Here is a 12,283-nt window from a genome sequence, read left to right as displayed (position 1 = left end):
AATCACTATGTTGTCCATCACAGTTTGGTTACAGGCATCAGAACCCTGTCTCTTCACAGCAGATATTTTTGTGTGTGTGTGTGACAGAGGGACTCCTGCTACAGTTTTGACTCCTTTACACATTTTATAAGGTCTTCACTAGTTCTCGGGTGGTGAAAATCCCATCGTATGTAGGCTACGCACATACAACAAGCACATTTAGCCCAGCACACAGCATTGGTTTGGATGTTCGGTAAGTTCTGTCACAAAATAGACAATGTGTCAGCCACTCAATCAGGTTGTGAACGTATCCCTATGTCTTTAGTTTGGTGTAAAAAATGCCAATATGAATGACAAGCTGTCCAAGGCTGCGTGTCGAACCTAGCGAACCTACAAGTGTAAACACAGCCTTAGAGGCTCTCACAGAGCAGGGAACTTGGAACCCTAGACACATCTCTCTGGTTATAAATAGACTTTAAGCCCTGACTTAAAACATTCTTAAAGATTTTGAGTTCATTCATATTGTTTGATTAATTTGTATTGTTTGGAAGTGCCTAACCCCACAAACTATGGCATTTCAAAGTTGTTTTGTTGCTGGTGTCAACACAAAAGTCTCCTGGGCTTCATTTAAACTTCAGTGAGATAACTGAAATAATTATGAAGTAATCCTCTTACCCCTGTCAAAGCATTAAGAAGACACAGAGGTATAAAATATGTTTTATAGTTGCTGGAAGCAGAAGTGTTTGACGTTATGTCCATATGTGAATTCTGCAGCAGGCTCCTATACCTCTGACACAGAGAGAACGGATGACTGTGCTCAGCCTCAAACGACAGCCCATAATTCCTCTAGACATTTGTATCATCAATTCCAAATATACTCAAAAATTAAAATCAATTTTAATCAGCGGTCTGCCAGACTGATTTTCTAATGGTAGGGCAGGGTTAGTGGAACTATTTAAGGTGTCTGTGAGAAGGAGAAAGCTTGATTTTTCATTTGCAAGAATTAAAGGATAAAAGTTCTCCCAGCTGCCGGCATTTACACAATAAATCATAATTGCTTTATCAATGCTTTCAATTTATGTTCTAAAATTCCTATAAACCCCAGTACACATGAGTTCTGTTTGCAACAGCTTACGAGTTTTCAAGCACATCTTATTGGTTAGCCTCCAGTTTATTGCATGCCACATCAATAAACCTATAAAGAGAAAGTATGCAGATCTGGGTATTTTTAGAAAGCAGGGAGTTATACAGAAGGTGACTGACATTAGATTTTTACAAACCGTAATATTGTGATTACCCTAACCATGTAATCAAAATGATCTGCAACAAAACAAAAAAATCGTCACATAGAGATGATGGATATTTTGCGTTTGACTTGCAATCAGTGTTTGGTAATGCCAGATATTTATGCCACGGCTGTGTTTTGCTAGAAAGCAAACAGCTGATTTACCATAACATGCCAAACTATCCCCTCCCAGCTACTACAAAAACGCAGAAGACTAAATCAAGAAGACTAGCACATTAACACAAAAATGACTTGTTTTAAAGTCTGGAGAAATGCAATATTAAAAAACCCACAAAATGGCTTAAACATAGGAGGACATTTCCAAGTAAACTGAAAAGGTGATGCATCTATTTTTCTAGTCTACAACTCTTTAAATTTTCTGCAAGAAGTATGAAATTGTTTGAGCAAGAAAATGCACTATATTGCCAAAAGTATTGGGACACCCCTCAAATCATAGAATTCTGGTGTTCTAATCACTTACATAGCCAGAGGTTTATAAAATCAACCCTAGGCATGCAGACGCTTCTACAGACATTTGTAAAAGAATGGGTCGCTCTCAGGAGCTCAGTGAACTCAAGCCTGGCACCATGGTAGGTTAACACCTGTGCAATAAGTCCATTCGTGAAATTTCCTCACTACTAAATATCCCAGTCAACTGTTAGTGATATTATAAAAAAAGTGGAAGCAACTTAGAACACAGCAACTCAGCCACAAAGTGCTAGGATACGTTAAATCACAGAGTGGGGACAGCGCATGCCAAACCCAGACTCGTCTACTGGATTGCCAGACAGAGAAGCGTGATTGGTCACTCCAAAAAATACGTCTCCACTGCTCTAGAGTCCAGTGGTGGTGTGCTTTACACCACTGCATCCCACACTTTGCATTGCACTAGCATATGCAATGCAAGCATAGCTACAGAACACCAAAATTCATGTAGCCTTCAGAATAGCTCAAGATCAGTGTGTAGAGAGATTCATGGAATGGGTTTCCATGGCTCAGCCAAATCTTACTCCACCAAGTGAAATGCAGAGCGTGGGATGCAGTGGGGTAAAGCAGCCGCCACTGGACTCTAGAGCAGTGAGACGTGTTCTCTGAGTGACCAATCATGCTTCTCTGTCTGGCAATCCGATGGACGAGTTTGGGTTTGGCGGTTGCCAGGAGAACTGTACTTGCCTGACTGCATTGTGTCAAGTGTAACGTTTGGTGGAGAGGGATTATGGTGTAGGGTTGTTTTTCAGGGGTTGGGCTTGGCCCCTCAGCTCCAGGGAAAGGAACTATTAATGCTTCAGCACACCAAGACATTTTCAATTTGATGCTCACAACGTTGTGGGAACAGTTCCTGGCCCCTTCCTGTACCAGCATGACTGCGCACCAGTGCACAAAGCATCGGTCCATAAAGACATGGATGAGTGAGTTGGAGGAACTGACCTCAACCCGATAAAACAGCTTTGGGATGAATTAGAGCGGAGACTGAGAGCCAGGCCTTCTCGTCCAACATCAGTGCCTGACCTCACAAATGTGCTTCTAGAAGAATGGTCAAAAACTCCCATAAACACACTCCTAAACCTTGTGGAAAGCCTTCCCAGAAGAGTTGAAGCTGTTGTAGCTGCAAAGGGTGGGCCAACTCCATTTTAAACCCTACGGATTAAGAATGGAATGTCATTAAAGTTCATGTGCATTTACGTCAGGCATCCTAAAACTTTTGGCATAAGAATGCAAAGTAAAAAAAAAAAATGCACATTTGTCTAGCATGTGAAAACCTTGCAGAAGAACACAAACTTCATCTTAACAAAGAGAGGAGGAAAAATGCATAACCATAGGCATTTGCAACATTTCATTAGTGCTAGGTTGGTTGGATTTTATGACCACCCCATATTGGATCAACTGAAATATACCCTATGCTGAATAAAACTTCATTTCAATGTTCATTCAGGACTGCATAGCACTGTGTAAAGTTATGAGAAGTGTGCTTGGGACAAGGGGATATTTGTCATGTTTGACAGCTAAAACCTGATTAGGCTGAATACAGCAGCAGCTTGCCCTTTAGCAGGCCCATATTTCTGAGGTAAGTTTCTCGCATTACCAATTCTCTCATAACTGCTTGTCAAGCCTCATCTTTATTCATTCCTTTTGCAGCTGGATAATGGCACAACCATCAAACACATATATAACAATTTCTGAGGAACTCAACCCCTAAGAAAATTCCACATGTCTGCATTTCATCCAAATCAGATGGAAAAGGACGGAATGGTGGCGTGCCATGTGAGGAAAGAAATTAGCTTCCCTTTATCAAATGAGCCAAACATCTCAGCTCGTTTGTTGGAGAAAGTGTTTAAATGAGCTTGGCCTGCTCACTGCTAACTTCAAGGAAGTCAACAAAAGGAGATCTAAGGGATGTGAAAAATCATAGTTTTCGTTTTTTTTTTTTTTTTTTTTTGTCAGTTCAGCAGACATTAGGGCCAAAGAATCATAGCTTTAACAAATGAAAGAGCGTAAGAGCACATCAAAAAAGTCTTTTATCAAGCGAAGGAGAAGGAGTCCATGAAACAGCAGGACATGAAAAACTACAGAGACTGCTAAACATCCAAAGGCGAGGTAAAAGCTTAGGCTTTGCAATCATATGGTACTGAAGAGCAAGATGAAGGTAGAGCTGCCATGATATGGAGGGCCATTTACTTGAGATCCAGGGGAGAACTCCCCAGAGCAGACGCCTGATTGGGCATGGGCTAACCATTACGACAGTGGGCAGTCAGTTTGACAGCACTGCTCTGAAATCTTCATGATGCCTGACTGTGTGATGGATTCTGCACCTGGCATAATATTTGCGTAATGGACTTTCTTAAAAGCACACCATATAGATGGCTGTATCGTCTATTTCTACTGTATTATCATACCTTTTAGATATGATAATTTATATATAAAATATTATAGACTTTTAAAGGGATAGTTAGTCACCTAAACAGGAACATTCTGTCATCAAGTACTCACTTTCATTCATCTTCGGAACACAAATGAAGATATTGTGAATAAAATCTGAGGAATTTCTGTCCCTCCATTGACGCAATACCACTTTGACTCTTCAAAAAGTTAATAGAGAGATCGTAAAACTAATCCATATGAATTGAGCGGTGTAGCAACACGTTTGAGCTTCAGCGAGAACCAATGAGGTTCATTCTCGTGTTACGCAGCACGTTTGAGCTTCAGCGAGAACCAATGAGGTTCATCCTCCTGTTACGCAGCACGTTTGAGCTTCAGCGAGAACCAATGAGGTTCATTCTTGTGTTACGCAGCACGTTTGAGCTCCAGCGAGAACCAATGAGGTTCATCCTCCTGTTACGCAGCACGTTTGAGCTTCAGCGAGAACCAATGAGGTTCATCCTCCTGTTACGCAGCACGTTTGAGCTTCAGCGAGAACCAATGAGGTTCATTCTCGTGTTACACAGCACGTTTGAGCTTCAGCGAGAACCAATGAGGTTCATCCTCCTGTTACGCAGCACGTTTGAGCTTCAGCGAGAACCAATGAGGTTCATCCTCCTGTTACGCAGCACGTTTGAGCTTCAGCGAGAACCAATGAGGTTCATCCTCCTGTTACGCAGCACGTTTGAGCTTCAGCGAGAACCAATGAGGTTCATTCTCGTGTTACGCAGCATGTTTGAGCTTCAGCGAGAACCAATGAGGTTCATCCTCCTGTTACGCAGCACGTTTGAGCTTCAGCGAGAACCAATGAGGTTCATCCTCCTGTTACGCAGCACGTTTGAGCTTCAGCGAGAACCAATGAGGTTCATCCTCCTGTTACGCAGCACGTTTGAGCTTCAGCGAGAACCAATGAGGTTCATCCTCCTGTTACGCAGCACGTTTGAGCTCTAGCGAGAACCAATGAGGTTCATTCTCGTGTTACGCAGCACGTCTGAGCTTCAGCGAGAACCAATGAGGTTCATTCTCGTGTTACGCAGCACGTTTGAGCTCCAGCGAGAACCAATGAGGTTCATTCTCGTGTTACGCAGCACGTCTGAGCTTCAGCGAGAACCAATGAGGTTCATTCTCGTGTTACGCAGCACGTTTGAGCTTCAGCGAGAACCAATGAGGTTCATTCTCGTGTTACGCAGCACGTTTGAGCTCCAGCGAGAACCAATGAGGTTCATTCTCGTGTTACGCAGCACGTTTGAGCTCCAGCGAGAACCAATGAGGTTCATTCTCGTGTTACGCAGCACGTTTGAGCTCTAGCGAGAACCAATGAGGTTCATTCTCGTGTTATGCAGCACGTTTGAGCTTCAGCGAGAACCAATGAGGTTCATTCTCGTGTTACGCAGCACGTTTGAGCTTCAGCGAGAACCAATGAGGTTTGTTCTCACGTTTTAAATGGTTTCAGTTGAGCTTCTGTTATGTTCGCTGATCAATGTTTATATGTGAATAGAAGCCTAAATTAAATTTATTCTTCAAAAAAACCAGTCATGTTTCTTTAGATTTTTTATTCTTTATTTTTTTTTACGATTAGTTTTACAGTCTCTTTATGAACTTTTAGAAACGTCAAAGTGGTAGTTGCGTAGCTGTCAATAAAAAGGAGAGGAAGCTCTCAGATGTAATAAAAAAGATCTTCATTTGTGTTCTGAAGATGGAAGAAAGTCTTACGGGTTTTGGAGAGTGTAATGACATAATTTTTATTTTTAGGGGAACTAAACCTCTAAGTCAGAACATGTTTGATTAAATCACTGGCCCACAGTCCAGAAGTACATCATGTTTTTCACTTAGTTAAATTCACAGGTTTTCTCAAGTACTTTTTTTCTTTTAGGTATTTTTTTGTGTGTGTGTGCAGTCTTTCTAAACAGAAAAAAGACAATCTCAACAAAAAAAACATGGATTGTATAGAACATTTAAAGTATAACAACCTTGCCACTATACATCCACAACTTGCACCTAATAAAGAGTTGTGTGACAAAGGTGTGAATAAAAGTTGAGCTTACAGATTCTTTAAGTGAAGTTTGTTTCTTATTAATCTGCTTCAGTTGTTTCTTTAACACTCTGAGCTTGCAAATTACCAAGCTGCTCTCTGACAACACTTTGAAAATGAAATCTCAAGTGAAGAAACACATACATTTCCTGTGAAATCAACATGTGCAGGCTTGCCAAGGTTACTGCGTAAGCATTCACTTCACACATTGTCTTGGACTACTTAAAGTTCAGACTACGTACTTCATCATTTCAGGTTTATAGAAACCATTTCCTTTTAAAATAAAATAATAATAATAAAAAAGTCAAATAAATGTCAAGCTGCCTTTATACTCTGCCAACCGTGCTGTTAAATCAACACTTACGTACTCTTTTAAAAGTCACTTCTCTTTTTCTTAAAACAAATGTATAGGAGGGTGTAGCATTGGAGAGAAGGCTATTAGACAATGGTGTCCTTCAATAGAGTGAAGAAAACTTTCTTTTGAAGATTGTGAATATCAAAAAGAACAGGTCATTTTTCTGTAAGTGTTTTGTAATATCACAGTTTCTTAATGGGATCATTCTCCACAAAATTACTATTTAAGTAGCACAAATCTCAGAAAGCATTATCAATAGATTTAATGTTTTTGAACTTTTAGATAAAACACTAAATATTGATAAACATTACATAAATTGTTTTTGAAGTATATAGTTACTGCATAAGAGAAATGGCCCAGCTGAGATGCATCCATTGTGTAGAGCAGTGTGGACAATATATACAATCTCAGAAAAAAGGTACAAAAGCTGTCACTGGGGCCTTTTCACCTTTTCAAAATGTACACTATTGTACCTAAAGGGTGCTTATTAGTACATTAGATGTATATATTAGTACCTAAAGTGCACATATTGGTACCTAAAGGGAATAAAAGTGTTCATTTCTGAGAGTGTACATTAACAGTATAACAGTTGGCATTGACAGTATAACTCATTTTCCTCAAGTTTGACTTCTAAAAATGTAGGAGACACAAATCAAGCAAATATTACCCTTTTTTTTGGATGTGTTATGACTATAAAAGCTCTAGGACTGACAGAAGTGCTAATGGACTGAATCTGGTCTACATGTCCTAGCCTCCATTCCACCAGAGATTATTGTCAGAACAATTCAATGCACCGTTTCCACCAGAGACATGAAAGCTGGGTGAAGCTTGGTGTTACCTGGGGTAATCTCTGCTCAGAAGCTCTGGAGATAATGGGTAATCTTTGTGAAGTATGAGCAAACTACTGTAAGTAGCTTTTGGGGTGAACGTCTTAGTGCAGTGAATACCTTTTCATTCTCTGCAGCTCAAAAGTCTTTGGCAGAGTTTCACAGTTAGAAATAAGTTTCACATAATTGCATGAATCCATGCGCTCTATGACGACAGCTTTGAACTAGTTGGATTTGCTTGGAAGCTTTTTTTTTTTATAGCATTTCTACATCTCATTTATTAAAAAGTTACATAAAGGCTGTGGGCCTTGACTTAGGTGTTGAGCAGCAATGTTTAACACAAAACTGATATTTTAAGAGTTTTTTGTCCATATGATGTGACTTCAGAAGATTCAGTAGAGCCTTGTGGATTAATTTCACGCTATTTTTATGTCCTTTTAAGCTTTAAAGACGTTCTGGACCCCTGGTGACTTTCATCGCATAGACAAAAAAAGCTTAAACATGTTTATGAAAATGACTCTTTTTTTCCCCCACAGAGTAAAGAAAGTCATGCAAGTTTGGCAAGACATGAGGAACGAGAAAATAAGTTTGCCACAATCTAGACTGTTCACTTAAATTATTTATAAATTAAAACTGCCCTGTAAAAAGTGGAAACCTGCAAATGCTGTGTAAATAGCTACTGGTGTTACCTAATATATTTAGGTTGATTAAGTGTTGTTTAATAATATCAATATATATATATATATATATATATATATATATATATATATTTAAATCAGCGATTAAAAACGCTGTATAATACTGCCAGGCCAGTAGTTGACGATGTCACATGGTAGAGAAACACTGCTCATAGACTGAACACATATTTAGTGTTATGCGCAACTTAACTTCTGTAATCTGTGAATCAGATTGGATCGCTTCCAGTTTAGGTCTTTCGCAGATGTACATGAAAAAAATTGCTGTTCACTTAGGACAACTTAAAGGTGCAATGTGTAGTATTTATGAGGATTTACTGACAGAAATGCAATATAACATACACTCACCTAAAGGATTATTGGGAACACCACACTAATACTGTGTTTGACCCCCTTTCACCTTCAGAACGGCTTTAATTCTATGTGGCATTGATTCAAAGGGTGCTGAAAGCATTCTTTAGAAATGTTGGCCCATATTGATAGGATAACATCTTGCAGTTGATGGAGATTTGTGGGATGCACATCCAGGGCACGAAGCTCCCGTTCCACCACATCCCAAAGATGCTCTAATGGGTTGAGATTTGGTGACTGTGGGGGCCATTTTAGTTCAGTGAACTCACTGTCATATTCAAGAAATTATTCAAGCTTTGTGACATGGTGCATTATCCTGCTGGAAGTAGCCATCATAGGTCAGAAACAATGCTCGGGTAGGCTGTGGCATTTAAACGATGCCCAATTGGCACTAAGGGGCCTAACGTGTGCCAAGAAAACATCCCCCACACCATTACACCACCACCAGCCTGTACAGTGGTAACAAGGCATGATGGATCCATGTTCTCGTTCTGTTTACGCCAAATTCTAACTCTACCATCTTAATGTCTCAACATAAATCAAGACTCATCAGACCAGGCAACATTCCAGTCTTCAACTGTCCAATTTTGGTGAGCTTGTGTAAATTGTAGCCTCTTTTTCCTATTTGTAGTGGAGATGAGTGGTACCCGGTGGGGTCTTCTGCTGTTGTAACCCATCCGCCTCAAGGTTGTGCGTGTTGTGGCTTCACAAATGCTTTGCTGCATACCTCGGTTGTAACGAGTGGTTATTTCAGTCAAAGTTGCTCTTCTATCAGCTTGAATCAGTCGGCCCATTCTCCTCTGACCTCGAGCATCAACAAGGCATTTTCGCCCACAGGACTGCCCCATACTGGATGTTTTTCCCTTTTCACACCATTCATTGTAAACCCTAGAAATGGTTGTGCGTGAAAATCCCAGTAACTGAGCAGATTGTGAAATACTCAGACTGGCCCGTCTGGTACCAACAATATGCTCGCATATGAAGATAAAAGTTGTTTAATTTTTCTTCTTCACGCTTACATTTAGATATTTAAATACAATAAATTGCCAATAACAAAGAAAACTAGGAAGGTTAGATGATCACTTTTAAAGACCATAGATTTAGCTGTCAGTTTGAACGCTCTTCAGTGCACTTGTGTGGAAACAATAAAAAGGCAGCAGAGCTGACTGACTTCATATGCGTGTGACATAAAACACAGATGGATTAATGGGTCCATGAAATCAAGTTTATCATGAACAGTGGTCAAATATCAAAGCTGGAGTCTTTAATTGTTTGAATGATACACAGTTTGTCCAGATAACGTAAGAGTGTGATGTTTTAATATGAGGTGAATATTTAACAATAATAATCTGGGGCTGTTTGCGATCTTTGCAATACTGGGAAGTGGTTAAACTTTCTGTGCAATTGAATAAGGCAGCTGGTGGAAGCTAAATATTTTACATTATAGTTTTAAATATGGCTATTTTTCTTTCAGAACCCCATCGATTCATTTCAGAAGGCCTTTATTAACCCCCGGAGCCACATGGAGCACATTTATGACTTATTTTAGCACTTTTTTGAGCTTTAAACTCAGAGGACCCAGTCATTATAAAGCTTGGAAGCGTCAAGACATTTATTAATATAACTCTGATTGTGTTCGTCTGAAAGAAGAATGTCATATACACCTCGAATGTCATGAGGGTGAGTAAATCATGGGCTAATTTTCATTTTAAAGTGAACTCATGCTTTAATTCTAATAAAGATTGCTTGCTTATAAGACAGAGTAAAAGAAAATCTCTCTCCACAGGGCTTCAATTCAGTTCTCTCTGGTCATTTAAGCAATAATTCACACATTGCCTCATATAAATCCATATCCAGAAACTTGACCCATCGTATTTTACTCCCATCCGGCAAATCCTTGTCCCCTCCGACATCTCATCTTCGGCACGATGGCATTCTATCTCACCATTGCCTTGCAAATGGTCTGCTTGGCCCTTGCTTTCATTTATTCCCAATGCCAGCATCTTTCATAACAAGCGCACAACAGAAAAGGTCAGATTTATTAAAAGCTCTCTCTCTATATATTTTCAACCTCCCTCTCTTCCTCTTTCGGGTTAGTCACATCCACGGCTGCTAATCATTTTCGCCTTTGCACACAAACAGCCTGTATCTCCCTTTCCTTTGATTAATGTGCAGACGACACACAGCGCCATTTTAGCGGGAAGTGATGAAAGCACTCAGAAGGAAAGCGGAGCGCAGCCAAAGGGGCGGGCGACAATGGGCTTATTTCATACTGTGGCCAAATTAATTTTCACAGCAGGATGCGGAGGTTAAAAAATCAGATTGCTTCTCTGCTCGACGACAGGCTAATTAACCTTAGCAGCTTATGTTGTGTCTACGCTACACTAATCTACAATTTTGTGTTTATTGTTGCTAAAGTGCGCGTATGTGTGTGCGACTCATACACGCACCATAAAAAACACTCCATTTAAGTGTGCCTTCAGTCTATAATTTGCTTGTTGATAATGAGATAATGTAACATGGTAGACATTCAGAGCTGATAAAGACTGGGTTTTTCTATTAGCATTACCATTGTTTGATAGAGAATGAATATACATCTAAACAGTTGACAGCTAAATGCTTTTGTGTAATAGTCATCGAACGTGGCATGTAAACAGTTGGGACCCGCATTCACTCTCTCTGACTAAACGTGGATCTAGTTATGGATGAATTCTGCCTTCAGAAAAAAAAAAATTTTTTTTAACCCTAAACGCTTTTTACCTATGATAATCTTGCAGTTTAACTATTAAATAAATAATATTTCACCAGAAGCTTAGGGAGGCAGATATCATTTAACATTTAACAAAAAAATCACTTAACCTTTAAACGCATTGCTAATGTTATTTGAAGTGTTTGTGATTACACACCCACATCTAAAGCAAAGCCTCATAAAACGGTCTGTGCTGATAACAGGACGAACAGCAATCCACCTGCCCACAGGAGACAAATGTATTAAACATTACGTCCCTAAAAGCAGAACACAATCATAGGGATAGTTGTCTGATAGGGAAAAGGGAAAAGCTAACTGTCATTTTTTGTACTCCAGGGTGTATTTTTGAAAGTCAATTTATGTACTGTAAAAAAATAAATAAATAAAAAATCATATTTTACTGCATATCTTTGAACTCTATGCTTATAATTAATTATAGCTCCATTTATATTATATATAAGTGTTACCATTCTATACATATTTTATAGAGACTCATTAAGAGCTATACTAGTACAGTTATAGTTACCCTTATAATATTTTTATAATTACTTGCAAGTCATGCATTTGTTTTTTCAACGTGCATGCTCATAATCCATTATACACCGGGTTAAGTATTAATTAGTCGTATGATTACATTAATGTATTTAAAAAGATGCAGCCTGCATTGTTATAATATTATTATATTATAGTTACAATTACTTTTTTGTCATTCAGATTTCTATCAAATGAGTGTCAACTGTCAACTATAATAATCAATAAATGCATCATTAATGGTTTTGAATAAAGTAAAAACATAGGATGCAATTTTCCTAAAGCAAGTGTTAAGAAATCATAAAGATGTGCTCATTGAAAAAGCAAATGCATGACTTGTAAGTAAATAATTTAAATGTACAGTCTTGTTCAAAATAATAGCAGTACAATGTGACTAACCAGAATAATCAAGGTTTTTCGTATATTTTTTTATGCAACGTGGCAAACAAGTTACCAGTAGGTTCAGTAGATTCTCAGAAAATAAATGAGACCCAGCATTCATGATATGCACGCTCTTAAGGCTGTGCAATTGGGCAATTAGTTGAATTAGTTGAAAGGGGTGT

General features: G+C 39.0%; 1 protein-coding gene across 4 annotated transcripts in view; it reads right to left on the bottom strand.

The window, feature by feature from the left end:
* The window catches only part of LOC137090945 (leucine-rich repeat and fibronectin type-III domain-containing protein 2), a 481,236-nt gene that overhangs the window by 11,434 nt on the left and 457,519 nt on the right, over positions 1-12,283 (bottom strand). The window contains exon 1 of one of the 4 annotated variants that reach the window (XM_067454961.1): positions 2,693-2,775. The exons of the other annotated variants lie outside the window; for them this stretch is intronic. The gene's annotated coding sequence lies outside the window, so the exon portion shown is untranslated. Of the gene's footprint in view, positions 1-2,692; positions 2,776-12,283 lie in introns of those variants that run through there. 4 annotated transcript variants of the gene reach the window in all.

Source organism: Pseudorasbora parva, chromosome 10 (genome assembly GCF_024679245.1).
Source record: "Pseudorasbora parva isolate DD20220531a chromosome 10, ASM2467924v1, whole genome shotgun sequence".
In the NCBI taxonomy this organism is placed as follows: Eukaryota; Metazoa; Chordata; class Actinopteri; order Cypriniformes; family Gobionidae; genus Pseudorasbora; species Pseudorasbora parva.
This window is presented reverse-complemented; position numbering and strand designations above follow the sequence as displayed.